Source organism: Lycorma delicatula, chromosome 1 (genome assembly GCF_047948215.1).
Source record: "Lycorma delicatula isolate Av1 chromosome 1, ASM4794821v1, whole genome shotgun sequence".
Taxonomy (NCBI): domain Eukaryota; kingdom Metazoa; phylum Arthropoda; class Insecta; order Hemiptera; family Fulgoridae; genus Lycorma; species Lycorma delicatula.
The window spans coordinates 14750394-14755533 of NC_134455.1; positions in this window are offsets into that span (position 1 = coordinate 14750394).

The window sequence follows — 5140 nt, forward strand, 5'->3', positions numbered from 1 at the left end:
AGATTAAACAAATTAAAATATTGTTAAAACAATGATACAGCACTTGGCCAAGTATTTAGCCAATTCTTCTTATCTTTTCATAATAAATTACCTAAATTTCTAAAATTGTGACATTCAAGATTTTTTTTTTTAGAAAAATTTCATCCAAAATTGTTTTACGTTAATTATAAAGAATATATTAAACAAATCGTAAGTCAAATATAAATATGATTTCTATTTCGCATCTCAATTTTGTCTCAAGAATATTTAACCATTTTCAATATTCCTATGTTAATTTTATCAATAAAATTATATTGTATCTTTTCTGTACACTATAATCTTAATTTATTTAGTAACGATTTTCATTATTCATTAATTAACTAGAAAATATATTATTCTACATAACAGTTTTTATACCGTATTTAAGTAAACATGCTTTATTTCAAATTTTTATACAAAAAATTAAAATTTAAAATATATATATTTTTTTTAAATATTTTGGAATTACTGAATAAGATATTTAGAAAGGAATGATATTCTAGAAAGGAAATTATCTATATTCTATATTATCTTTATTTTTGTGACATTGTTAGTTACTGTGATAGAAAAGCTACTCCACAGAACGGGTATCAATCTCACACGTTCTTATTTTTACAAGGAAATAGTGGGAATAATGTAATTAGAAGAATTCCCCCTGCTCAAGCAGGTATAAATTGGTGTGAAAAGTTTAAATCACCACTGTTACAACGTTTAGATAATTTTTTATTTACTCCAATTTAAACGGTTTCATTATAATAATTATAACTTAAGAAATAATGAAAGAATAAATAATATTTACAGAATTTTTTACACAAATTTATAGAAATTTTCTGCAACTAAATCTGTAAATTTGTTAAATAAATCGAAATGTTATAGCATTAACCTTTATCAAATGAAATTAAAAAGACATAAACAAATAAATTATTTAACAAGTTATAGTACTTCATAAAAATTAATTTAGTTTTAACTTCTTTGTAGTTTTGAAGCTTGGAAAGAATATGCTTCAAACGTTTCATTAACGCTGAAAAAACTAAAACTATTTTTTTTAATAACTTTAAAAAATGGTCTAAATAGGTGCAAAGTATACTACTATGTTAATAATGACCCTTATATATTTCATTTTCTACTATACAGCATGAAAAAATCAGCCGTTGATACAAGAAAAAAATAAGTAGGCAAGATTAATTCTTCTTTTATTAAACTTGTGTATATTTCAAGTTTCCAAATAATTCAGATTGCAAAGAATCCCATTCTATAAATAAAATATATATATATATGTACATCTTAGTTTTAGATACATTTTGTAAAATACTCAAATTTTAAATGAATTTTTTTTGTATAATTAATAAATATTGTTTGAAAAAATTGCTTAAGTATAGAAAGTGGAAATCTAAGTTTCAAAAGTTTCAAAATGGTTCAAATATGGTTTATTCTTGTGTTTATTATTAAATTCTAATACGGAATTTCTTCTGAAAGCTTTAAAATGGTTGCAATAAACTGGGTTAGTTTAAAACGGATTGTATATTAAATTTCTTTTAAAGATTTATTGCACCGTAATCTATTATTCTAGCTAAACACTAATAAACAATTCTGTTTTATTAATATAAAACTAGAATGGCACTTGAAATGTAGTCTGCAACACGATATCCTATCATGTTTATTCGTGTTTTTAATTCTACGAGATACTACTAGATAATTCGAATATTTTATTGTAGATCGAGATTTGTCATGTCGTTAGTTTCACCAGAGTTCTTTTTTTTCTTTATAAATATTAAAATTATTTCATTCTTCTTCTCTAGTCTTCAAAATAAGTTTCACTTGAAATTGTACGTTTACATTATAATTCCATCAATGTTTTTTTATTTTTTTAAATAAAATATTATCGTAATATATTACGCATATTAAATGTATACAAATCTTTGTTTTCGTATTTTACATATTGTTATAAAATGATTCAGTCAACCGGCTACACTTGAATGTAATAAAAAATTGACCAATTTTGCCATGTAGAAATATCTAGAAGACTCAACGGGGAGTATAACGTAGGCTAAATTTATAACACAATGTTCATATTTTGTCATTAGAAACGTACTAACAATAGCTTTCCAAGTATTTTACTCTATCCTCTTCAGAAGTAAAAGATTGTCAAGATCACGTATACGAAACCTCGTGAGTGTAGGACGTCCTCCTTAATAACTTCTGTACAAAAATACGTATAAAAAACACGTTAAAAGAAAATGGTAAACAATTCATTATACAGTATGGGTCTTTTAGCTAATTATTACATAAAGCAACAACACATTTCAGTCGAGGACATTATATTACAGTTATTTGTAAATGTATGTGTAATTTTAAATCTAGAAAAAAACAAAATCAATTAATAAGTAAAAGTTAGAACTTGAAGCGTTTTATTCATTTTTAAAATAAAAATTCATTAACCAAGAGCACTACAGAAATGTATATTTTTGACGTGAACGTCTTTAAAATCACACCGAAACATATCCGTACCACAACAGAAATTTGTAAAAAAGGTCTATATCCTCCTGTCTTAATAACTCCCTAACTATTAAGTCTCAGAAACGTAAATGCGGTATCATATTTTAACTTAGACGGTCAGCTCATCGATACAAATTTGAGTTTTCGTCACTGTCAAACGGGTTGTCAGGGAGAGGCACAGCGCAGATAGGCTAAAACTGGCGCTCTTGCTCATTTCCATTCGGTGTAGCTCACGAGCGAGGTGATTCGTGTGTTCTTGTTTTGAGTTTGTTGAGGTAGATCGATTATGTAATAATAAGTGTATTTTGGACAACATTTATGTGTAAAAAAATAGAGTAAACATGTAAAAATGTATTAAAATTCATTATGTCAGCCACTTCCCGCACAAAAGCCAACAGAAAATATAAATCACGCATATCGTTGGAAAACGGAGGTTATGAGCCACGCACAGATACCCCACAATGTCCGGTGATGAGCGAGCGGGACTGTTTCGGAAGTGCTGCAAAGCTGGCATGGTGCGCTCAGTGAACGACGCCGGCGGCGCGAGCAACTCTACCGCTGCTTATTCTGCATTACGTTTATTATCTCTCATATCACAGACCTATGTTGATCAAAATTGTCGTCAAATATTAGTTGAAATAAAAACTATGTATCATTTAGGGTCTGCTTTATGTTAAAATGAAATTTAGTGCTCGGTCAACGTCTCAGTTTTATTTTAATTCAATACTCTAAAAGCCACTCGTTAACATACAGACCGACCAATTTATCTGCAGAGTTGGCCAAATGAAGGAACTAAAATTTTCCATCGGAGACTTTCAGTTTTGTTCAAAAAAGATACGATGGTGTCTCTCCCATTTAACTCTACACGGTCTGTAGCTCGGAGGACCTTCATCCAAGGTCTGTAACGTTTCACGTTAAACCAACGGCCGTGCGCCCGCATACAGCCACACGCGTATTTTTTTACATTAGACTTTTTTTACATTGTTATGATTTAACACTTAGTTATGTTCTTTTTTTTTTATAATAAGAGATGTTGAAAATTTCGTTTATTTGCTGCATCGAAGGCTAGCAGTAGTTGAATAACAAACTAGCAGAGCTATGCATATATGATATGGAATAAGGTTGTACTTCCGTATTACCTCAAAAGTGACATACAAATAATTATTTAATAATAATAAATTATTATTAATCGATAATTATTAATTACAATTAACTGGGATTATTAATTATAATTATAACATTTAATAATTATTAGCTCTTGCATAAGTTAGATAAAAAGTTTTTACACATAAGAAAATTATTGTAAAAAAGTAACTTTTCGCAACTGGTCCTAATAATTCTCTACAAATAAGGTTTTATAAAATATTCCATCCAAAATATATATGTTGTGGAATATATATTAAGTTCTGATAACACAAATTTACTAATACCGAAGATGTCTTGACTGGAAAAATATATAAAGTTTACAATATCGCACGTCCTACCTTCCTGGTATCACCCAGTCAGCAAAAGTGCATCGTCAATAAAAGTAAACCGCTTCAACCAGTAATTAGTAGTGATTTTAAATAGAAGAACCCAAAACAAAGGTTCAAGTTTGCTTTCTTGCTGACAGCATCTATTAAGAAACTCACACAACGTTTTTGAATGTTTAAAAAATCTTATTAATTTTCTTAAAATAACTTTCTAAGAAGATGTAATAATCTTAATCTTCACTATGCAATTTAATTTCGAAATTTGCAAGATTACTGTAGATAACGAGACAGAAAACGGTTATAACGTTCCAGAAAAATCCAAATTTTGGACAGGAGTATCAATAATAATCATGAAAACAAGTACTTATTCAATAAACAGTTGAAAATTAAAAAAAAATATAGTCTTATTGCTCTGACTCTTTTACAACATTAACTACAAGCAACTAATTTAAACTACTTCTGAGAAACATACCAACTCTTAATCCATTTTTGATCCTTCGCTTACTATATTTTTTAATTTCTTACAGTGACTTTTTTTTAATCGAAAATCTGAAGTTTGATTTCGTGGTTATATTGATTATTATAGAATTTGGTAAAAATCTTCAGATCTTAAAAATTAATTAATTTTTTTTTCTTTGTCAATTTAACTAACAAAAAGATGAACAAGATATATGTAATTATAACAGAATTATAATTTTCAAGCACGAACTAAGTGCAAGTAATCAGCTTATAAAACAGATTATTGAAATAAATATTAAATCAAAACAGTCTAGATCTATTTATAAATTAAAGAACACTTATGTTTATTATTAAATACTCACTTCAACTGTTAAACAATCATTTTAATCAGATATACTGGAATTTACTAAAATTATATTCTGAAGAAATGTAAAGGCGAAAAACTAGGTATACAAAAGACACCCACATTATTAAGTACTTAATAATAAGTAGTAGTTTTATGTTATAAATATATTATATTTATAACATAAAACTGCTCAGCATCATGAAAATACTAATACAACTTAACTGTGGAGTGTCAAATAATTAACAAACCATTTACTCAATACCACATTGATCTTTTACCTCATTTTAGGTGAATAGTTTCTTTCCACTGAGTATTATATTTCTACTTTCATAGATAAAATCCAAATTTT